The 24,540-nt window shown below is 53.1% G+C and overlaps 1 protein-coding gene across 2 annotated transcripts in view; it reads left to right on the top strand.

Moving 5' to 3' along the window:
• Positions 1 to 24,540, top strand: part of OSBPL5 (oxysterol binding protein like 5) — an 81,559-nt gene that overhangs the window by 17,150 nt on the left and 39,869 nt on the right. Inside the window, exon 1 of one of the 2 annotated variants that reach the window (XM_056801126.1) lies at positions 21,240 to 21,418. The exons of the other annotated variant lie outside the window; for it this stretch is intronic. The gene's annotated coding sequence lies outside the window, so the exon portion shown is untranslated. Of the gene's footprint in view, positions 1 to 21,239; positions 21,419 to 24,540 lie in introns of those variants that run through there. 2 annotated transcript variants of the gene reach the window in all.

Raw genomic sequence — 24,540 nt, 5'->3', positions numbered from 1 at the left:
CTGGGCGCAGGGGGCTCCAAAGGAGGCTCAAGGCCCTGGGAGAGAATCGGACCTCCCCGGAGGGGGCTCCTGGGCGCCGTGTGCATCCCTCCTTACCTAGCAGACTTTCCCAAAAGCGGGTGGCTCCGACCGCAGCTCCCGGCGCCCCGATGGCCTTCGTTCTCGGGTCAGTGTTTGTCCACACTTACTGGTCGTGATGAAAACCTAAAAATTGGGGAAAAGGCGTCTTGTCTCCCCACAAGTGGCTGAGTGGGCCTTGCCTGTGGCACTGCCCACCCAGGCGTCCCCTCCCTGGCAGGCAGCGCTCACCGAGAAGGACTTTCCCCTGCATGAAGCTTCGATTAATCTCTCGGCCCCTTTCGCCCCTCACAGCTGGTTCTGCCCTCGGGGTGCCCATGCCCGCGCCTCTCTGGCAGCTGGCACGACGCCCTCGAGCCTACTCTTGCCCCAGGTAGCTCAGAGGCTAGAGATAGAGAGCTAAGCCTGGAGATGGAAGTCCTGGGTTCAAGTGCGACCCCAGACACATCCTGGCTGTGTGACCCTGGGCAAGTCACTTCACCCTATTGCCTAGCTCTTGCCACTGTTCTCTCTCAGGACCAATACACAGGATTGACTCTAAGACAGGCGGTCAGGGGCTTAAAGAAAATTAAGCATGGCGCTCGCCTTTCCTTTCCTGGGGAGGCTCTGCTCCCACGGCGGGCTCAGGAGCTGTTTCCTTTTTCCTGAGCCTCAAGAGGCACGTCCTATACACGTGTGTGCACGCACACGTATGTACACACAGAGTCAGGAGCAGGGTCCCCAACCCAGACCTGCCAGGGCAGTTTTCTAAACTGACTCTGACTTTCCACGCTCAGCATCCCCCCACCCACAGCCGTGCTCTATGCTTTCGGGGGAGGGGGGGATGGATAAGGCCTGGGCTCAGGAGGAATCAATAGTGTGACGGGGAAGGGGGAAGGGCGGCCCGTGGCCAGGGCGATGATGCTGATGGGCTTTGGCCTCCTCGCTGGGAATGCTGGAACAAGGACGCTCAGACTGTTATTGGGACAGGCCTGGCCTTCAGGGCCGTTGAACCATGCTTCCATTCCCAAGTAAAATAATGAGGAACTTTTGTGGAGGGCTTTAAACGCAGCGAGAGAGGCGTCACCTAGCCAGCATGTGCCTGGAGGACTTGAACTCAAGTCTTCTGACTTCTTCTCCCTCATAATGGCCTTCTGGGATCCCCAGTCCTAGTCCAGCCCTGCTCTCCCCTCCCTCCCAGGGCCTAACTGTCCCTTTGGGCACGGCGTCTAGATGGGCTCTCTTCCTGACTAGGCCCAGGGGCACCAGCCAATGATGAGCCCCTGAGCCCCGTCCCCCACCGCGCACTCACTGTACGTCCTCGGCAAACAGTCCCAGGCTCTGCCGTCTGTTTACTGTGACGCTTGGGGCTCCACCTCGTGTCCCCAGTGGGTTCTTCCCTGCCAAGGCCTCTGACCCACAGAGGACAATCCATGGAGCGCCAGGATCCTGGTGGTGGCTTTTACAGGACTGTCCCCCGATCTGCTGCTTAAAGCCAAAATCAAGGGCGGAATCAAAATTGGCTTTGATGGCCATGACGGCGACTCAGGGCAAGAATGTGGCAGGCAGATGGCGGGACACAGAGACATAGGATGATGCCAGGGTGCGATCCCCCACCTCTCAGCACACAGACCACAGGAATGTGGCTTCCCATTCCTCCTAGAGAAGTCTGACTGTTTGGAGGGGCCTGGGGGGACTGAAGGTACTTGGCCACTAACTTCTGTTAGTGCGTGCCCAGCCTCTGCTAAAAAGCCATCCCTGCAACAAGGGGTCAGAGGTTGGGCCAGCCGGTATGCAGCCTTGGGGACAAGATGGTGGATTAAGCCTTTGGGCGCTGCCCTCCAGAGCCTCTTAGGTGTTCAGCCCCAAAGGGCCTGACTTGATGGGGTGATGTCTCATCCCTAAGGAGATCCTTTTATTTTATTTATTTTTTTAGGATTACATTATTATATTTTTAATTTTTATTTTTAATTTCCAACATTGTTCCTTGGTTACAAAAATCATTTTATTTCCCTCCCTCCCCTCCTCCACTCCTCCCATAGCTGATGTGCAGTTTGACTGGGTATCGCCTGTGTTTTTGATCAAAACCTCTTTCCATGTTGTTGGTATTTGCAATAGGATGTTCATTTGGAGTCTGTTTCCCCTAAGGAGATCCTTTTAGAAAGTCAGCCATCCACAAGGATCTTTGGAGGCCAGAGAACAGCGAGGCCCAAGGCTCTACCTTCTTCAAACCAAGCAGGAACAGTGTTTTGTTTTATTTATTTAGATGATTTTTTCCATGGTTACATGATTCATGATCTTTCTCTCCTCTCTTCCCTACCCCCCCCCCAGCCGACAAGCAGTTCCACTGGGTTATACATGTATCATTGTTCAAGACTTATTTCCATGTTATTCATATTTGCAGTAGAATAATTCTTTAACATTAATACCCTAATCATATCCTCTTTGAACCACATTATCCATCATATGCTTTCTTTCTGCATTTCCGCTCCCACAGTTCTTTCTCAGGATGTGGATACTTTCTTTCTCCTAAGTCCCTTGGGATTGTCCTGGGTCATTGCATGGCTGCTACTAGCAAAGTCAGTTACATTCAATTGTGCTACAATGTATCCATCTCTATGTACATTGTTCTCCTGGTTCTGCCTCTTTCACTCTGCATCAGTTCCTGGAGGTTGTTCTAGTTCACATGGAATCCCTCCAGTTCATCATTCCTTTCAGCACAATAGGATTCCATCACCAACAGATACCACAATGTGTTCAGCCATTCCCCAATTGAAGGGAATTCCCTCATTTTCCAATTTTTGGCCACCACAAAGAGCGCAGCTATGGATGTTCTTGTAGTCTTTTTCCTTGTTATCTCTTTGGGGTACAGACCCAGCAGTGCTATGGCTGGATCAAAGGGGGGGCAGTCATTTAAAGCCCTTTGTGCATAATTCCAAATTGCCCTCCACAATGGTTGGATCCATTCACAACTCCACCAGCAGTGCATTAACAAGGGACAGTGTTTTAGAGAACTGTGAGACGCCTTACTCCAGGGCCAGCCCACTATGGGGACCATTTTGACCATCACCAGCTCACTGTAAGGCTGGGCACCAGCCAGCTTTCTTATGATTGGAGAAAATGCCAAACCTGCAGCTAGGTTCCATGGGGGAGGGGAGGGGCGGTCCTAGGAAGGGCCTGAACCTGAAGAGCAAAGGCGGTCTGAAGGAAATGGGTCCAGGCTCCTGAGGAAGGATGCCCTCAGCTCCAGTCCTGGGGGAGCTGGGGATCCATATTCCCCTGGCTAGTGCCACCCCTGCTACTTGCAAAGGGCTCTCAGAGGGGTAAGCAGTGACTACCATAGATGAATCTGGGGGATGATGGGGAAAGGAGCTCCAAGGGCTTCTAGGTCTGGCTCTACAGTAAACAAGTGGGGCATCTCTCACCCAATAACTTCACCTCCAGGAACGTCCTTCAGCCCAAGCTGAAACTGGAGGTGAGTGATGCCTGCCTTGCTCAACTCCCCAGCTGGGGAGGTGAGCCATGAGGAATAAAGGAGAGGAGAGAACCAGCATTTATGGCAAATCTGCTCTTACTTGGTCTTCTCAATAGTCCTGTGGGGTAGAAAATGAGCTCATAGATGAGAAATTAATTCATAAGACTGAAAAGCATGCTGGGGGAGGTGCTTCTTATCCAGAGTCCAAAGTGGCAGCATTTCGGTTATTTGGAACTTAGAGGCTGCACACCTCGGGCTGGGGTAGTGAAGCCCATCAGCACTACTCAGAACCCAAGTCTCAGGCATGCTTACCACTGTAAAGATTAAAATTTTAGGGGAGACTGAGGCAGGTAGAAATTAGTTTCTCTCTGCAAGGAGTATAATATTTTTTAGAGGTTTATTAAGGATTAAGGAGTAAAGAAAATACAGGATAAGGAAAACGTGCCTAGGCCAGAGGCCTATTAGACAAGACCTCACCTACATTATGGAAAGAGCCACGTCCGCTCCAAAACGGAAGTCCAAAAAAAAGAGCTCAAAAACCTTTGCAATCAGCTTAAGTACCTTCTTGATCTCGCCCACCTCAGAATTCCGTGAGATTACAAAGCATTTTGGGGAAGTGGAGCAAGGACTTGTGGGGATTGAAGTCCAGAGTTCAAATCTCAATTTTATATCACCAAGGGGCCAGAGGGTTCCTCTCCTTTTTCTGGACTCGGGGAGAGCAGGAGGCCTTAGTGGCTGAGGCAGGCAGCTTCATTCCTGTCCCCCAGAGGGAAGCTGGACACCGAAGGAGGAGTCAGGAGCCCTGAGTGGGCATCCTCCTTTGGACTACTTACTCCCTGTGCGTCCTGGGGCACAGTGTTTTGATCTGGGGAAAATGAGGCAGGCTGGATGTGGTGATGTCTAAAGCCATCTATGAGGCCAGGCAGCCACTTCCCCTTTGAATCCAGGCCAACCCCCAAGGCAACCCTCAGACAGGGCAACCCTGAAGCCCCTGACCTGGGTCAGGGTGGCATCACTCGGGCTGTGTGTGTGTGCTCAGAGCCCTGAAAATGGTCATCTAGATGGTCTGTGAAAGTTGCTACCCGGAGATGCCCAGTGAAGGTCAGCCGAGGGAGATCGGCTGCCATTTCTCTTTGAAGCAGCGAGAACAGAGATGCTATTGTTTCGCACCAGGCCTTCCTGAAGCCTGAGAGACTTGGCGGGCTTCTTCCTGTCCTTGTGCAGGCCTCCCTGAACTTCAGAGTTCCTTATTCTCTTGTTGACAGAGTGGAGATTGAAGGAGGAAAGCTGGGGCTCCCTGGGGAAGGCAGGATTTCAGAGGCTCCTCATAGATCCCAGGATAACAAGACCATGGAGGCAGGGGAGGCCACGGCCAGCCTCTGGGTGGACAGAGAGGCCGTGACTTGCACTGGACTCCTCAGGGAGTGAGGGTTGGAGCAGGACTCAAAGCCAGGGCCCTTCCCTCAGACAACTTCCTGCTCGTTGCACCACGTCGTCATCAGCCTTCCCCAATGGGGTGGGCCAGTTAAATGGCAGTGCGGTCAGAAGTCAGAGAGAGAACCTGATCTTATCGCCAAGGTGAACAATGTTTAAGAGAGCAAATTGCCCTTCTGCTGGCCTGGTAGCCTATCCTGGCAGGAAGTGAAGTCTCCCTTGGAATAGGTGGGGGGAAGGAGGCTCGAGATGTTTATGATGCCACCCTGTGTGGGCATCACCACCTTCCTTACACATGGGAGCTCTGGCGTGGTCAACTGTGTTCTCTGCTCCTTAAAAACTATTCTTTAATTTGTTCTTTTTCATGTTCTTTTCTTTTTGCCATTTTAGTTCGTTCCTTGAGGAAGTGAGCAATATGGCATCGAGTGCACATCTGAAGTCATGCAAAACATTTCCTTATCAGCCATATTTTTTTAAAAGCAAGAAAATAAACATAAAGCATTTTCTCACATAAAAGAAGTGAGAAAATTATACTCTGAGTGCAGTTCCTCAGTTCTCTCTGGAGGTGGAGAGTCCTTTAGAGTTGTCTTGGATCACTGTTGATCAGAGTAATCCAGGCTTTCCCAGTTGCGGTTACTGGTGGTCTTGGTAGCAGACTTGGGAACAGGGGAATTATCTGCCTAGAAAGGAGGAGGGGGTGGGGGATGGGGGAGCTAGAAGGTTCTTCTAGATGCTTCCAAGACAAAATAACTCTCCATTTCATTGGAACATATTGGCATCTCCCTATTCTTTTGGCTTCACTTCGCATCAGTTCATATATGTCTTCAATGCTTTTTTGAACACCCACCCTCATCATTTCCCACAACACAATTAGTATTCCATAACAATCACATGCTACAGCTTATTCTGCCATTCCCCAATTGATGAGCATCCCCTCCATTTCCAATTCTTTGACACCACAAAAAGAGCTGCTAGAAAGATTTTTATCCATATATAGGTCCTTTTCCTTTTTTCTTCCATCCCTTGGCTACACAAAGCCAATAGTGGTGCTTCAGTTTTATAGTTCCAAATTGTTCTCCAGAATGATTCACAAGTCCACCAACAATGCCTGGTTTTCCCCTCACGCCCTCCAGCATTTGACATTTCTGATAGGAATGAGGTGGTATCTCAGAGTTGTTTAGAATATTTTTTTCATATGACTATGGATAGCTTTGGTTTCTTCTGATTATTCCTGTCCTTTGACCTGTTATTAGTTGGGGAGAGGAATGGTTCTTATTTTAACAAATTTGATGTGGTTCTATATTCAATATATATATATATTAAAGAAATGGAATCTTTATCAGAGAAAATTGCTACAAAAATTATATTCATTGTTTCTAGAAGAAAATGTCGTTTCCTTGCTTCTCCTAATTAGGCCTATTTTTGCTTTTGCTTTGTCTGAGATCATGATTACTACCCCTGACTTTTTTTTTTAAATTCATCCAGAGCATATGAGATTCTGGTCCAGGCCTTTATTTTAACTCTGTGAGTCTTTTTGTTTCCAGTGTGTCTCTTATAAACCACATATTGTTGGATTCAAATCTGTTCTGCTCTCTGCTTCCATTTTATGGGTGAGCTTATCCCATTAACATTCATAGTTATGATTACTATTTATATATTTCCCTACATCCCATTTTCTTCTTCTTCTTCTTTCTCTTTTTTTATCCTCTCCCTTCTCAAAGGTCTATTTTGCTTCTAACCACTATCTCCCCTAATCTGCCTTCCCTTTAATCATCCCACTCCCTCTTATCCGCCCCCCACTCCGATTTCCTAAGTTATATTTCTATACACAACTGAGGCTGTGTGTGTAGATATATATTCTTCTCTCTTTGAACAGATTCTGATAAGAGTGAGGCTCAAGCATTGCCCACCCCTCCACAGCCCATTTCCTCTCCACTGTAAAAGCATTTCCTTGCACTCTTATGTGAGAAAATTCTGTCCATTGTGCCACCAGCTGCTTCCTAGCAGCCACTTTCTCTCTTTTTTGTCATCTTAGCCCATCTGATGAATGTGAGGTGGAACCTCAGAGTTGCTTAAATTTGATGTGGTCGTTCAGTTATATCTGACTCTTCATGACCCATTTGGGGTTTTCTTGGCAGAGGTAGTGGAGTGGTGGTTTGCCATTTCTTTCTCCAGCTCATTTTACAGATGAGGAAACTGAGGTAGAGTGCAGTGACTTGCCCAGGATCACACAGCTAATAGGTGTCTGAGACCAGATTTTCCCTCTAGGCCTGATGCTCTCTCCACTGGGCTACCCAGCTGCTTTAATTTCCATTTCTCTAATTAGTAGTGGTTTGAAGCATTTCTGGCATGGCTGCTGAGAGTTTGGATTTCTTCCTCTCAAATCTGCCTCTCCACGTCTTCTGGCCACTTCTCAGTCAGGGGACTGGATAGCTTTTGTTTTCCCATCCCAGTCACATCCCAAGGATGTGCCGAATTCCCACCCACCCACCCACCCCCTCCCCGAGGGAGTCATAACAAAGAACAGTTAGGCCAAAACAATGACTCCTCTCATGGCCAGTGAGACCCTCCACACCCCTAGACAGCCGCCACCTCTCCCAGGAAAGGAGGGAGCTGCCTCTTGGCATGTCTTCTCTAGAGCCAATAGTGCTCCGATGAAATGGAGTTACAAGAAGCCCTTGTCTTGGAAGCATCTAGAAAACCCTTCCAGGGCCCCCTTGCCCCCCCTCCCATCTCCTCCTCCTCCTCTCTGGGCCAGACCCTTCCCCTCTCCATCTCCAGCCCCACCTCCACTCCCTCCTCGCTCTGAAGCCCTTCCCTGAACATGGAGACCCTTTCATCCCCCTCAGGCCCCTCGGGTCTGTCTCTGATGGCGTGGCTAGGTGGCCCCCGGCCCTTGGTGCTCCGCTGCTGGGACCCTTCGAAAGGGCTTCCTTCTAGTGAGCCAAAGGGGCCTGCCTCCACTGCCCTCCCAGGACACCCAGATAGGGGCCCTCTGCCTTCAGAGCTGGGAAGGTGCCCGATCTCTGCTGGCCTTCTGGGTTTCCCTCTTCACTGGCCCCCTGGTCCTCCAGGATGGGCTCCCACTGGTCAGCCCCAGACCGGCCCGAGAGCTGGAGTTACTGACTCCTGGCTGTGTGACTTGGGCAAGCTTCTCAGGGCTGGGACGGTGTTTGTGTCCAGTCAGTCCTCCTGTCTCACACGCGCCCCAGACAGAGTCAGGTGGGGAATCCAAGTCCTGCTGGCTCCCTCCCATTCCAATTGAATGGGAGCTCCTGGAGGCCTCTGGCCAGGGCTAATAATAATAGTAGCCAGTTTTAGAGGGCTTGGAGGTCATGTGATCTTCACAACATCCCAGGGCAGGTACATGCTACTATTATTCCCATTTTACAGATGAGACAATTAAGGCAGTAAGAGGTTAAGTGACTTACTGAGACCAAATTTGAACCGAAGTCTTCCTGACTCCAAATCCAGGGCTTCCTCCTGAAGGCCAAGAATTCATGGCCTTCTCCTTTGGACCACACAAGACTGGCTATAATTAAAATAGATGATATTATGTAAGAAGAAGTCAGCCTCCTATAGGGGAACAAAGACAGAATGGCTCTAGATCCACAGGTGCTGGGTTCAAGTCCTACTTCCTCCTCTCTTTGGGCCTCACTTGGACTCTGGCCTTTCAGCTCAGATCTAAGGGCCATGTGGTTGCCTTCTATCAGAACTGAGGATTGGAGGTGACCTCAGCAGCCAGGCCATCCAAGCTATACCCCAAAGGAGGCCCTCCTGTATGCCTCCCTGGCCCTTCCTCCAGGCTCTCCTCTAAGGAACAGGCACCATTCCTTCTCCCGAACACAAAGGAATGTCTGCTGGCCCATGGCAGGCCCCAAGGGACGCCACATTGGGACCCCGAGAATCCTCCTTCCCAGCGTCCCAGCCTGAGGACCAGAGCAGCCTTGGGAGGGTCCAGGCCGTCTGGTCCTTTTCTCAGGGCCTGGCCTCCTTCCGTCACCCCCCAGGCCTCTGCTCCTTGGAGAGAAGGGCACGATGTTGTCCAGGGTCTCTCCTGGCCAGAGGGGTGTGGGATGGGCCATTTCCGTAGCCTTCACCCTGCCCAGGGAACCCCAAGCCAGTTGGGTGGCCTGGCAGACCCCAGCCCGGAATATTACGAGGTGGGTCAGGGGTCAGGCGTGGCCCTGCAGCGACTGTTCCCCAGGCTCCACGTGTGCGCCCTTGGCTGACAATGCCTTCATTATTTCATGTTCTGGGCAAACCGTCCATGTGGCTATCTAGACTCGCGCCAAGAAGAGTTATTTGGGGAACTGATAGCATTCCAAATGCCAAGGGAGTGGGCCAGGAGTTTGGCCGCCTGGGTGTGGCGAGGCTGGCCAGATCACCAGGCCTCTGGTCTTCTCCAAAGAGGAGAGGGGAGCAGGAAGAAGCCCCCGAAGGGGCAAAAGCACTTAACTTGGAAGCCAGCGCCCTGGGTTCAAGACAGAAATGTGCTGCCTGATTCGCCTGAGGGAGAACTGGCCCCTGGCATTTGCCTCTGCCCGCTGGGGGCCTGGATGAGGAGATCTCCCAGACCTTGGACCTGACATGGCCCTGCTGCAGAGGGCCAGCCGAGGCCTGGAGTGGGCTCTGCTGGTTTCCAGGACACGTAGGAGAGAATCAAGAACCCAGAACTCACCAGGCCATCACTTTGGCCCCCTGGAGCCAGACTCTCCCAGGCAGACAGTGGGCTTTCCTGCTAGGGGGATGCCAGGCAGGAGCACCTGTGGGCAGCTGACCAAGCCAGGACCTGAAGTGATGCCTCAGCTGCCTTCTATGGGGATGAAGGGAAACTGGGAGAGCTAGGCTAGAGGGGCAGGACAAGGGACCTCTAGACCAAGCTAGGCCAGGCGAAAATAGGGTCCAGACGGAGGCAGAGGCAGGGTCCTCCCCTACTTTATGGCAGGATCCCCACACAAGCTTGGCCCAGGGCCCCAGGACCTTTTTGTCAGGGAGGGCCACAGAGCAAGCCTCTGCTCCGGCGGTCTCTTCCTCAAATGTCCTGTCTTGGCCTTGCTAGGTTTCATTTCAGGGATGAGGAGACTCAGACAAGCCACCCAGCTAGTTAGTGGAAAAACTGAGGCTCAAACCCCAGAATTCTCTCAGATCCAGTGCTCAGAGACACCAGCCTGGATTTTGGTGGCAAAAGATTGCTTTATAGGAATCCTGCTAGACTTTTCTGGCTGCCAGAGCTTTGCTGAGGACAAACCTGAAGGGCCAATAGTCGACTGTCTCCTTATTGAAAGCGAGGGGGAGCAACGAGGTGGCTCAGTGGATTGAAAGCCAGGCTTAGAAATAGGAGGTCTTGGGTTCCAATCTGGCCTCAGATACTTCCTACATGGGTGACCCTGGACAAGTCACTTGACCCTCATTGCCTAGTCCTTACTGCTCTCCTGTCTTGGAATCCATACACAGTATTGCTTCTAAGACAGAAAGGAAGTGAGCAGAGTTCTCCAGCATTTTGAAAACTGGGGCTCCTTTCCCACCTTTGGGCCCTCTAGGATCCCTGGGGCTCACCACAAAGTTTCACTTCAAGGTTAAGGAATGGGGCCTTCTGTAAGCAGGTGGCTAGCTGGAGGGAGGGCTGAGGATTGGGGGGGGGCACTTGTCATTACACTGTGACCTCTGCCACCCAGGGTGGGTGGGCTGCAAGGAAGACTGTGCCTGGGGAGGAAGGGGAGGACGGCTGGCTTGGAACCAGACCTAGCACTTGACCAGCTTTTCCCTACATTGGTGCTACCAGAGAATCTTATTTTTAAGCTTGGAGAAAACCACAGGCTGGCCCAGAGGCCCCAGGCACTCCAGTAGCTGCAGCTAAACTGAGACAGCCCTGGGTGCAGGCAGGCCTCCAAGCCCCAAGGCTGGCTCCGACCACCCACCAGGGGAGAGACGTGGAGAGGTGCGATTGTCCTTGGAGCTTTCCCAGAAGCAGGACAGCCTTCACTGAACCATCTGTGCATCCTACCCGGGGACAGGGAGCATGGGAGCACCACCTCGAAGGGCTCAGCCTGGGCATAGGGCAAGATGCTCACTGGGCGAGAGACAGCCCAACAGAGCCCTAGCTGGATGCCCGAGATCAGGCTTCCATCCCTACCCTCTTCAGTTCTTGGGGGGAGAGGGGACAGCCATCAGGGATCCCCAGGGGCCTCTCCGCCTCCTGCTCCTTTGGGCCTTAGAGAATGGAGACTGCCCTTCTCAGCTCTGGTAGAGGAGCAAAATTGCTGAGGTCCCCATGGGCGCATTACAGGAAAACACAAACAGGCCCTGAATTGTTGCCAAGAAGGTGTGTTTTCCTTCAGTGTTGGAGAGAAGACATGTCCAGGGCTGGAGTGGGGCTCATTCTTTCCCCTTTCCACAGACTTGGAGTGTCCTCTCGCTCCCTACCTTCTGGTCCCTCCAAGGAAGGGTCCACGCCCCCTCCTCCCTGCCTGGCTACGTGGGAAAGTGGCAGGAGGGACCTTCAGACAAGAGACCTCAGTTAAGTGTCCAGCCCCAGGCTCAGTTCCAGAAGCAGGCATGATCTCTGCCCTCAGAGAGCTGATAGCCCCCGCAGGATCTTCCTCCTAGATCAGTGTTGGTGGTGCCCTCTAAATGACCACAGGGCCCGTGCCCAATCGACTCTCCTTCACTGGGCCTGGCCAGCCTTCTTCCCTGTTATGTTTGGGCTGGCTCCCCTTTGGCCTATACCGGGAGCCAGCTCCCACCCGGCCTCTTCCCATCCCCTGCTGATGGCCTGGCACCATCCTGGCACAGCAGGACTAGGAGAGGCTGAGGGAATAGGGGCAGGGCCCATCTTGGCATAGGGAAAAGCTTCCTGATGTGGGAGGAACGGCCCCTGGAACTAGAGAGACCCTCCTCAGAGAGGCTCAGGGGCCACCCAGTGGGGCTATTCTGAGATCCCTGTTCAGGTGCCACCTAGGCCAGGAGACAATTTCACAAGGGCTATTTGCCTTCGTGGCACCAGTGCTTAGTGTGGCACTTAATTGTGGGCTGATTACTTGTGGTTCCGGGTATTTGGTGTCCTAGTCATTCTGCCCATGGTATCATAGAGGTAGTCAGGTCATCACACTCCAGGGTGGGCAGGATCAGGCGTCTGACCCTGGCTAGGAGCAGGGCAGAACGCTTACCTTCTGTCTTAGTGTCGGTTCCATGGCAGGAGAGCAGTGAGGGCTCAAGTGACTTACCCAGGGTCACCCAGCTGGGAAGTATCTGAGGCCAGATTGGAACCCAGGACCTCCCATCGGTACATCTGGCTCTCAATCCCCTGAGCCACCTAGGTGCACCCTAGAATTCTGACGCAGTTATGAGCCCTGGGCACACACGTTGGGTCCCACTGAGTTCTCCACCGGCTTTATTCATTGGGATTCCTCAAAGCCCCTCGGCATCTTCTCATTTGTAGTGATTGTTAGCAAAGGGGAGGGGATGGTGATGGGCAGACAGACGGGGAGGGAGAGGAGAGAGAGGAGGGGGATGGGGGAGAGTGTCCCAGGACTGTCCTCCTTTGCTAGCAGCTTCATTACATTGCCAGGTGGCCTGACACTGGAAGTCAGTGCCAGCAGCTGCTTCCTGGCCACATCCTGTGGGCAGAGCCAGACCCCCCCCCCCAGCCAGGTCTATGTGCCCATCTCGCCACCGAGCAGGTAGGAACATCAGACTTTGCCAACTGTGCCAGATGCCCCTCTGGCCAAGGCCTCTCCAATGCCAGGCATCAACGTATGCTGAAGCCATCCCGAGGCTGGGTTTGGGAAGCAGCGTCAGCAACAGTAAAGGCCGTGTCCCGTCTGGGTGCTCGCTGCCCTGTCCTGCGCGTTGAGGCAGATCCCTCAGGCCACGGCCCTCCTCCTGGAGACAAGGCCGTGCTAGGCTTGGGAAATAAGGAGAGAGGCAGATGGCAAACAGCTGGCTTTTGATTCAGGCCCTCCTTCAGCGGGCAAAATCTAGGCAATGCCTTTGGCGTCTCCACTTCTCTGGAGATAAACCCTCGCAGTTGGTTACTGGTCAAATATTGACTCTGTAGGTGTAGAGAATGTTCTCTTGGGCCGACATTTCTCTGCAGATCTTCCCAAGCGGCTGTCTGGTTTTAAGCAGTCTATTACGGCCCTGCAGCATTCCATCGCAGTCTCGGACCAGTGTGCTTAGCCGTGCTCCAATCGGTGGGCATCCCCTCGATTTCCAGCTCTTTGGCAGCGCAGACAGCTGCTAGAATGGTTCGGGGCCGGGGGTTCTCCTCTTTCTCTGAGCTCCTTGGGAACCCGACCGGCCAAACAATAGTATTGCTGGCTCTAAGCGTATCTGCACTTTTATAGCTCTCTGGGCACATTCCAGGTGGCTCTCCCAAGTGGTTGGACCGGTTCACAGCTCCGCCAACAGTGGATTAGTGTCCCCACTTTCCAAATCCCCTCCAACATTTGTCATTTTGCCCTTTTGTCACTTTTGCCCATCTTTACTGCCCTCAAAACGTTTACTGCCCACTTGACATCTCACCGTGCTCCGTCTCTGAAATTTCTTGACTCTGAAGTTTCCCTCCCGTCCATAAATCTGACAGGAATGTGCTGCTCCCTCCCTGTTCTTCTCATTTACTGCTGACAGCCCCTTTTATGGCTGGATCAGGTCTCCCTTTTGACCTGCTCTTAGTGCATGGTACAAGATACTGGTCTACACCCTAGTTTCTGCCAACCTCCTTTCTAGTCGTCCCAACGATGTTTACCAACTAGTGATTTCTTATCCCCCAAACCCGGATCCATGCTTTTGTCAAATCCAAGGTTACTGTAGCATTTTACTATTGTTTGCTGTATGTCTGTCCTGTTCCACTGATCTACCTTTCTGTGTCTTAGTACCAGCTAGTTTGTTTGTTTGTTTTAAACCCTTACCTTCCGTCTTGGAGTCAATACTGTGTATTGGCTCCGAGGCAGGAGAGTGGTAAGGGCTAGGCAATGGGACTTGCCCAGGGTCACACAGCTAGGAAGTGTCTGAGGCCAGATTTGAACCTAGGACAGTACCAGCTAGTTTTGATTACTGCTTTATAGTACAATTTAAACCCTACTACTTCTAGACCTCCTTTTACATTTTTTTAATGACTTCTTTTGCTATTCTTGGTCTTTCTTCCAAATAAATGTTCTTTTTTCTAGTTCAAGAATTTTTTGGTAATCTGGTTGGGATGGCACTGAATAAGTAGATTCATTTAGGTAGGACCATCCTTTTAATTGTATTAGCTCTGCCTACCCATGAACAATTAATATATTTCCAGTTACTTAGATCTGACTATATTTGTGTAAATGGCAAGCATTTATAAAGCAAGATCTGCCAGGCCCTGTGCTGAGTGCTGGCTGGGGATTCCAAGAAAAGCTGCCTCGCACTGAACAGGACTCTGGGAAGGGTGAGAGAGCCCAGTGCCTAGAGAGTGTAGACGCCCAGCTGGGGTTTCATGTGTGCTGAACCTTCCTTCCAAGGACTACCATCACCAGAGTAAGGTCACTTCTGCAGCCAGGCTGATTCTTTCTTTACCCCCTGCACTGGATTTAATGTCAAAAGGCCTGGGCTCCAATCTTCCTTCTATTGCTGCCTCAGTTTCCCTATTTGTGAAATGGAAGGGACAGACTAACGTTTAAGTATCTCTGGTCTCCACAGAGACATATGGGGCCTCTTTCCTCATTCCTTCCTCCCACTGATTTCCTTGTATTTTTCCTGGAGAAGCTGCCCACCATGACCTCCATATCACCAAGGCCACAGGAGCACAGAATACTTATTCCAGCCCAAGGACCAGATTCTTGACTGGCACCTCATAGACTGGCCTACTGGTGGGGCTCAGGTAGTGATGGATTTTTGTCTCCCAATGATAGGGTTCAGGCACAAAGATCATTAATAACACATTAGCACCCTACCTGTCGGGTCTTCAGCCTCATTTAGTCTTCACAGCGCCCTCTGGGATTGGGGCCAAGGCGTTATTTTTCTTGGTATTAGGATGTAGCAGCTCATGCTCTGGCCAGCTCTGGGGTGTTTCGGACTCGGGCTCGGATTCTGGTAGCTCTAGGCCTGCTCACCCCAGCAAGGAGCAGCCCCGAAGAGCAGAAAGCCATCTCAGCCAAGTTCCTCCCCAGCTCACACAAGGAAGTCATGGGTTCAGTATCTCTCTGCCTCTGAAGAAGACTCTAGGCAGGGCTCGGGGTCATTCCCCTGCCACAGACCCTGTTAGGACCCCATCTTTTCAGAAGTCCCCTCTCTCCAGGCCATGGCAAGGTAGGGGCACACCCCTTCTTCCAGAGAAGTGGAGCATAGGCATCGCCTCCTGAGCCACACTCATGGTAGTGATGTAGAAGGAAGAGCTCTTGATTTTGAATCCTAGGTCCTGGGTTCTAATTCAGTCTGTGTCCCTTACTAACACAACTGGACAAATATTTTCCTCTCCAAATTATGGAATCAAAGAGGAGGAAGCCAATGTCCATTCTCAGTGGTAGAGGCAGTTTGAGGACTTCCAGCAGCAGCTTCACAGTAGCTGCTGTAAGGATAATTTTAGTGTTGCAACCTAATCTAAATTAATTTTGGTTGCCAGAGGAAATCCCAAATAAAATACCCAAGTCAGCTGGAAATTTATGGTGATTTTAATTAATATAGAGGGAAGGAATTAAGGAGAAAGAGGGAAGAGGGTATAGGATTTCTCCCATCTGGCCTGTGCCAGGGGAAGTTCAAAGACCTCCGCCACGAGGTCTTTGAAGAAAATTAGAGGCTTTCTAGGAGGATAATGTTTGGAAGGTAAAGGAGAATCAGCCTAAACTCCGAGAGAGCTCAGTTAAGATGCCTCACCTGAACTAGGCTACTCAGCTTCTCCCAGGATCATATCAAGGAAAACTCACCACTAACCCGGACAATAGCTGCTGCCACACCAAGATGCTGGAACACTCAGCACGCTGCCAGCCAGAGCCACCTCTCCATGGAAAGAGCCCAGAGAGAGGAAGTGACGCGAAATATATAGACCATTCTTTACATCACTTCCTGCATTAAGCTTGACTTAGGACAGCCCAGGGGTCTGTCTGTCAGTTGTTTCTGATTTGTCATTTGCTAGCACATGTCGGTCAAAGGCCATCCTCCTAAATACTTAATCCTTAAGTATGGGTGTAGACATTCCTGGTTTTGTTAGACTAAGTAGGGTGGAGTAATCTAAAGTTCACACGACCACCCAGTGGACCCTAGAACTTCTGTTCCATGTGACTACTGTAAGGGAGGGACGAAACTGTAAGCTGAGAATGTCAGCCCTGGGTTCTTGGTCTGCCCTGCTTTGGCATAGCCAAACAGCCATCCTTTCTGATAGAGTCTCTCAGATGGCTCTTGGCCTCCCCTTGTTTTCTGCTCGGGTTATTCCTGAGGAAGGCATTTGCTGACTTGGACTGGTGCCCTTGCCAAGTAAACAAGGGGATTGATGCCGAGCGGACCAGATGCCATCCAGGATCTTTCTCACCCAAGATTCTAGGGTTCAAAGGGAAAGCCTTTGATACAAAGGTCTGAGACGCAGCTCGGCTCCTCCCTAATTAGACATGCTTTTCCTGCCCCCAGAAGGAGCAATGAGAGGATCGTGCAGATGTTTGTTTCAGTCCGATATCAGAAAGACTTCCTAACAATGAGAGCCATCCCCAAAGGGGGTGGGGGCCACCTCGGAGCTAGGGAGTCCTCCCATCCCTGGAGGTCCTCGGGCAGAGTCTGGGTGCGCTCTGCTCATGAGAGCTTCTCCAGAGAGGCGCTCCTTCCAGGTGGTGCGACTGTAGGAAGATGGCGCCTCACAGGGCATCCAGAGCCAAGGGCTAATGAGCAGGGTTTTCTTCTTCCTCTCTTCCCTCCCTCAAGGCAGTGCATCCATTTTTCCTGTATTCTTTCATTCGTTTTGCTGAGCACCTACAAGATGGGGGAGGCATGCAGAGACCGCTGCCACTGCTGGAGAAAGATGCTGGATTCTGTGGGTAAAATCTGGGCATCCGGGGCCAGCCCACTTCATCCCTTCTCATCACTGTTTCTCCCTCTGTGCTGGGGTCGGGGAAGCCCCCACTACTCCCAGGCCTCCCTCCTTTCCTCCCTATCCTCAGCCTCTGTCTTTGGCCTCGCTTTCAGCAGGGGTAGCAACTTTGCCTGCTGTGGGGTGCCCGCCATGCCCGAGCCCCTGCTCCCCGCCTCGTCAAGAAGGGAAGGGGATGGGCGCGGCCAGCCTCCTCAGCAAGGGTCGGGGGCTGAGGTCTTTGACGGCCAGTTATTGAGCTCCTGCTTTGTGTCAGCCACCCAGGGGTGCTTCAGCCACCTGCCAGCTGGCTCACCCCGGCCAAGTCACATACCAGGAACGACTTCATGCCCACATCTGCCAAATGGGGATAATAACGGCCGCAGCATGTACAGAGGGGCAGCGAGGATGCGTCCGTGGAAGGAGGGAGCTCCGCTGGCTCCGAGCCTCCCGCTGCCCCGCTGGCTGCCCTCCTGAGACGTCTCTGCGACCCTGATGATGGGCATCTTCCTCCCTGCCAACAGCGGGGGAGCTCCTCGAGGCAGGGCGGGTCCTTCGGTCTCCCCAGCGCTTAGCAGAGGGCCCGGCCCGGAGGAGGGACTTTGTAAGCTGGGCAGGCTGGGCAGGGCTCCTCCGGCTGCATTCATCTCCTCCCCCCTTAGCCTGGGAGCCCCTTGAAGGCAGGGGCTGTCTTTTGCCCCTTTTTGTATCCGCAGCCCTTAGCACTGTGCCTGGAAGTGTTGCTGGCTGGTGAGTTTGGGGCCAAGAATGAAGGGCTCCATCCGTCCGTTGGATGGAGTAGAGGCGGGAAGCCGGAGGGGCAGCCACTGCGCCCGGTGAGGGGGGCCTGAGCTGAGGCCGTGGCGAGAGGACGTGAGGGACGGGGACAGACTCGAGGAGAAAACCTCCGTGCTGGCAGTCTGGCTCTCAGGGCACTTGGGCAGAGCTGGTGGCTGGGCGAGAGGGCAGCTGGTGGTCCTCACGGGCAGGCCCTTTGGCTCTTTTCGGTGACTCTTGAAACGCAAACCTCCTTTCTGGCCTCGTCTCCTCTTACTCCTCGCCATGCGCTCTGCGTCAGCCAAACGCCCACCCTCCTACCTCCATGCCTTTGCCTGGTGCCCAGCCTCCCGGGTTGCCTCGCCGACCTCCCCTCCAGCCTCACACAGCGCTTTGTGACTGCGCCCTCTTTCTGGGGCCTCGATGGCTTGCTGTGGCGGCCGCATGAGAGCTCGCGCGATGGGTATCTGCTGCCCGCACCGGCCTGGGAGCTCCCAGAGGGAAGGCGCTGCGTCTCGTATAGCTTTCATCCGCCCCAGACTGCCCACCCCGACCGAAGGCAGATTTCAGCTCCATGAGGGAAAAGCGCCCAAATGACTGAAGCCGCCCCAGAGCGGAGGGGGACGCTTATGGGCCGGCCGGCCGACTTCCTTCCCCATCCTCGGAAGTCCTGCCCTGGACGCTGGAGAGCCACGTTTCAGAGAGGTTGTACCAGTGGGGGCTCCGGCCGGCTTGGACAGATGACCTCTGATGGGCTGCCTCCTCCGAGATGCCCAGATCGGACAGTCCCGGCGGGGGCGCCATGTCAGCTTGGCCTCATCAGTCCTTGTCTTCGGGCTCGTGCTGAACACACTGGAAAGGCCAGGGAGCCGGGAGGGAGAGCCGAAGGCAGACCGCCAGGCAGGATTCGGAGGGGCCTGGACGGCTCCCCTGCCCAGCACAATAAGCAGCCTGATCAGAAGAAATGTGAAGTCTGGTCACGGGCACAAAACCAACTTTGCAAATACAAGGCCGGGGCGGGGTGGCCTGTCTCTAGCCTTTGGGGGGCGATAAGAGGCCCCTGAGGGTCCCATGGAGCACCAGGCCCGGACTTGGGGAGGCCCAAGTTCCAATCAAGCCTCTGAGACTTATTCCTTGTGGGAAAAGTGACCGAACCTCGCCTACCTCGATCTGGGTGCCAGAAGCACTCGTCCTTGGCGGCTTCCCTGTTCTCAGCATCTCTCCTGGGGCTAGAGGTCCCGAGAGGCGGCTCCTCAAACTGCTGCGCGTCCGTGATGTGAAGGTGGCCTCTGGCCAGACCACCAGCACCCACGACCCACCTGGGACGCAGCCTGGCTCTGGTACGGCCAGATGGCGTGCTGGGGTCCTGGAGGCAGGCAGGGAGTCCATTTTCCTGGGGCTTTGCCTGGCATGCCTGGCCCCCAGGGCTTGGCTTCTCCAGCTCTGAGGGGCAGACACTGAGCTGCATGCTGCAGGGAGGGACCAGAACGTTCTCGAACCCGCAGACATCTGGCCCCCGGAAGCTCTCAGGAAACAGCTGGCCGGTGTCTGCCCGGCCCCAGGGACAGAAGAAAGTGATCTCTCCAGCTCCAGCGCCAGGAAACTCCTATTCCAGGAAAACTCTCTCTTCCCCCCCCCCCCCCATCCCTCAATTGGTCTTCATCCTCCTCCTTCTGCGCCCTCATACTTTCTCTGCTGCTGGCAGCAGGCCCAGAGCCCTGAGCATGTATGATCTAACGGAGCACCAGCGTGATGGTGACACATGAGGGTGTCGGTGTTTGGCGAGACAGCAGGTGGGGAGGCCACGGAAGGGCCGGCTCCTTTGCCACTTCCCACCTGGCTCCATTTCGTGAAGCTTCTGTGGGGAAAGAGCCTGCTGGTGCTGAGCATCCTTTGTGTTGGGGGGGGTGGGGGATCCACATGTGAATATTTGTGACCGTCTAAGTTTGCAGTGAAAACCTTAAAGGAGGAAGCTGGTGCAGGAAGCTGGCGCACTGGATTTGGAATCCAAAGTTCAGATCCTGGGCTGGCGAGACGCCTGTCTGCAGAGGCTGTCCCAAAAGTCTGAGTGCCATTTTAAGCTTTAATAATGACTAAACAAGTCACTTCAAACTCCCTGGGCCTTCATTTCCTCATCTGCAAAATGGATATAACAATCCCTGTAGGGTAGCTGGGTGGGACAGTGGATGGAGCATCAGGCCTAGATACAAGAGGTCCTGGATTCAAATCTGGCTGTGTAACTCTGGGCAAGTCACTTAACCCCCATTGCCTCACCCTTACCCTTCTTAGAGTCTTTCTAGGATAAAGTAATGGTTTAAAAAAAATCAACAAGGGCCCTGAGATGCACCGATGGATGCTTGGTCTCCTGAGAGCTCATCCCACTGAAGAGATCTCTGAGCTCTGATGGGGAGACAGAGGGAAGTGGCAGGGAGTGCCAGAGCCTGGCCAGAGAGATGGGCAGCCTCAAGCAGGAGTTCTCTGGGGGAGGGAGCCCCACTGGGGGATGGACTGTTGGCCGCCACAGCAGCAGTAGCCAGCCCACCACCCAGCCCTGAGATGTGGGCTTCGGGGAGTCAGCAAGCATTCATCAAGGGCTTCTCCTGTCCATCCCTCATTGACTCTGGAGGGGGGAGGGGGAATCCCGAGCCGGAGGGCCCCTTCCCACCATTAAAGCGAGAGTAAAATTCCTTCTTGGTGTGTTCCGCGCCCAGGCGCGCCCTCTCATGGGCACTGGAATGAAGGCAGCACCGAGAGATGAGGGGCATTTAGGGCTGGAAGATTAACACTCTTGTCAATAACTCCAAGTGTTAATTTTATAAATGTACGAATCACTTGAAGTAGAAGAAATTTAAAAGAGAAATAGACGTTCAAAGCCTAATTTTCTAACCAAAGCAAGACCAGGTGTGTAAACTCTCCTGCCTGGCTCAAAGCCAGCTTCAGCAGCCGCGTTCAGGGAAAAAGAGAGAGGAGAGAGGCGGGCTCACACCCAAACTATCCTCCATATGCACACACGTGTGCCCTCAGCGTAAACACGCAAATGGGAGGCTGGCTAAGAGAGTTCCGGGGAGCAATTTCTGTCCTCTCAGAGCCCAGCCATTTGGAGAAGATGGAGTGGGGGGAGAGGTGGACAAGGGCTGGCCCCCACCTCCACCCCAGAGGCAGGAAGGAGACTCTCACCCCGCCTTGCTGCCCAAGACCTCCGTGTCTGACTTCTCACCCCGCTGAGCTTCCCCATGAGGAGAAGGGCCTTACCTCGGAGGTCCCGGGATAGCAGAGCCGGAAGGCTTTGGTCTACTAGCAAAGCAAACCCAAAGAGGGAAGGAAGGGGGCCAGCCTAAGGTGACCAGGCTTGTCCTCAGCCCAGCTGGGCCTCGAATCCAGGGCTCTGCCTAGCCTCAGTCTCTGGGCCACAAGCTCCAAGGGGGCAGCCACTCTGCATTATGACCTCAGATACTCTTTTCCCTTTGGATTGGCCCAGAGTTAAAGAAAGAGAGATGGGTCCTGAACGAAATATGATCAAGGGCCAAGAAGAGGGGGCCAAAAGGGCCCAGCCCCAAACTTCAGAGGAGACCGCCAGGCAAATGCTGCCTTGTCTGTGACTTAGAAGGGTCTCCGTTTACCAGCTTCAATCACCATCCAGACTGGGCTTGCAGGTATGCTTAGTGCTTGTCACCATGGCCCTCCCCCGCTTCCTCCCTGCCTCTCTCCCTCCTCTTTCTTCCTTTGTCCTTCCCTCCATTCCTCTGGAGGATCTTGCTGGGAAAGAGCATGGGGCGGGCCAAGACCCCTCTAGGCTCCGGAATCCTTAGTCCAGCTCCCTTGTTTCGAAGACAAGGAAATATGCCCAAAGAGAGGAAATGATTTGTTCAGGGTCACAAAGTTAAAAAGAGGGAAGAGCCAGGATTCGAACCTACATCCTCTGACTACCATCACTTCCACTGTGACTCCTTGAGCTTCTCAAAAGCAGGATCTTAGGCTCCTGTGGGCGAAGGGGTGCCAGGATTGATGCTCTGCTTGGGGAGGTCCTTCGTACTTACACTTGATTGTGCTTCAGGTTCTGGGGATTCCCAACACTTCACACCACAGTGCTGCTGTGGTGGGCCCAGCTCAAAGCCGCCCCATTTCTGCTGGACTGGACGGGGGCGGGAGGGGGGAGCCGGTGCTCACTCAGAGCCCGGCAGCTGCCTCAGAGCTTGGCCCCGTCGTGCCCAGATCTCCCCCACGCCGCCTTTTCCAGGAGCTGCTGGGCTGCAGAGGGCTAACAGCAGGTGAGACCAGAGTGTCACAAAACAGCTGATAACAAAGGATCTGAGTCAGCAGCGGAGGTGGGAGTGTCACAAAGAGATAGGAAGCCAGGGTTGCCCCCAGAGCCGGGGGAGTCGAGAGTTGCCTCGGTCTCCTCCTCTTCGGTGTCCAACGGGAGAGCAAAGAGGCTCCTCACTCAGCTTGGTGTATGAGGCCAGGAGGGCAAGTGGGCACACCCGGAAGGAGACGGGGGAAGCCCAGGACCCAGGCTTAGATCAGTCCCTGCCCCCTTTGTGCAGCCCACACACAGGGTCACCCTCCAACACATGCCTTAGGATCTGGACTATCAGACCACACAAGCCAAGGGGAACGTCAGGCTCCACATGGCTGGATCCCAAAGCTGAAGGGACCCCAGGGGCCTGCTGGCCTGAATGAGAATCTACCTCTCTATGGTCTACCCAATAAATGGATGTCCATCCAGCCTCTGCCAGAAAACCTCCAATGAGGCAACTGGGGCAACCCATCATATTTGGAGCCAGCTCTCGTCATTAAGTTGCTGGTCTCTCCATCGAGCTAACATCAGACTGTCATCTCTCCCCACTGCCAATTAGTCCTGCCCCCTTGGGCCAAGCAGAACAAGCTTCTGGATCCCTCTTCCATGTGATAGCCCTTCAGATCCTCAGAGGACTTTGCTGCCCACTACCTCTCTGACCCCTTACCTTTCTCTTCTCCGGGTGAACTATCCTCAGCTCCCTTACCTAAGCCTCATGGCACAGACTCAAAATCCTTCCCTACCCTCCCGATTAGAGAAATGCAAATCAAAACCACTCTGAGGCACCACCTCAAACCTATCAGACAGGCCAATATGGTAGCAAAGAAAAGTGATCAATGTTGGAGGGGATGTAGCAAAATTAGGACACTAATGCATTGCTGGTGGAGTTGTGAATGGATCCAACCATTCTGGAGGGCAATTTGGAACTATGCCCAAAGGGCTTTAAATGACTCCCTGCCCTTTGATCCAGCCATCATAGCACTGCTCAGCTTGTACCCCAAAGAGATCCTAAGGAAAAAGACTTGTATTATAGTTGTGCTCTTTGTGGTGGCAAAAAACTGGAAAATGAGGGGGTGTCCATGGATTGGGGAATGGCTGAACACATTGTGGTATCTGATGGTGATGGAATATTATTGTGATGAAAGGAATGATGAACTGGAGGGACTCCATGTGAACTGGGACGACCTCCAGGAACTGATGCAGAGCGAGAGGAGCAGAACCAGGAGAACATTGTACACCGAGACTGATACATTGTAGCACAATCGAATGTAACTGACTTTGCTACTAGCAGTAATGCAGTGACCCAAGATAATCCAAGGGACTGAGGAGAAAGAATTGTGGGAGCAGAGATGCAGAAGAGAAACATAATTGATCACGTGGTTCTATGGGGCTATGATTAGGGATTTTGGCTTTAGAAAAACACTTTCAAAATCCTTCCCCATCCTGATCCCCCTCTGGGTGCTCTTCAGTCAGCTCCTTCCTTAAAACAGACAGCAAGAACCCAGTGTCCAAATGTGATCTGACCAGGGCATCTTTCCTGGCACAACAATCTAAGCTCCCACATACTTTTCAGGCCACCACATTGTTTTTTTTTGGCTGCTATGTTACACAGTTGTTGACTGTTGGATCGTTGTGTCCCCTGAAGCCCACAAGAATGGTGGCTCACTGCACCCATCTTGGACTTGGGAAAGCTGTCTTTTTGAGCCCAAGTCAAGGATTTTACTTTTTTCCCACTAATTTAAGCCTACTGGCCTTTGCCTTGACCAGTGGTCATCCTCCCCCATAGGCTCCAGTTTGCTCATCTGCTGAATAGGAATAATAGTCCCTACTACTGTTCTGCCTCCCTCACAGGACTGTTGTGAGGGCAGTTGGGAGACTGAGGAGCAAGGCCCAAGTGGACAGCAGAGAATGCTAGAGCCAGAAGGGGCCTTGAAAATACTCTTATCCAAAGTTCTCCCTTTACAGATGGGGAAACAAAGGCCTTTTGAGAGAAAGCAATGGCCCAGGGGCTTTCAGGGCTGGGACTAGACCCAAGCAAGCTTGGTCTCCCGACTCGGGCCAGGATTCTCCCCTGCTTAGGCCTAGGGATGAGCTGGCATCATCAGTCTGCTAAGAGGATATTCCAGCATTCAGCTGTAAGCTCCAATGGGTCCTTTTGGATGATGGGGTGCTCTAAACCCTCACATGGGGGTGTCCCTCTCACTTGGGCCAGGCCTTTGGGTCCTGTACTTTGCTCGTGGCAGAGTCACAGATCAGGCTCTCTGTGTCGAGCTCGTCAAGCTCCCTGCTCCCGTTGTCTTTCCCGGACTGTCCCGTAGTCAGAGAACCCCTCCAGGCGTCTGGAAGCACCTCGAGAGGAGAGCGAGGCCTTCTTTCTACTGGCTTCTCCCCCACGGCAGAGCGTAGCCCATTGCACATGAGATGCATTTGGCACGTGTGTATTGACCAAGTCCAGTCCAAACAGTGCCACGCCGAATC

This window comes from Monodelphis domestica, chromosome 6 (assembly GCF_027887165.1).
Source record: "Monodelphis domestica isolate mMonDom1 chromosome 6, mMonDom1.pri, whole genome shotgun sequence".
Lineage (NCBI taxonomy): Eukaryota > Metazoa > Chordata > Mammalia > Didelphimorphia > Didelphidae > Monodelphis > Monodelphis domestica.
This window is presented reverse-complemented; position numbering and strand designations above follow the sequence as displayed.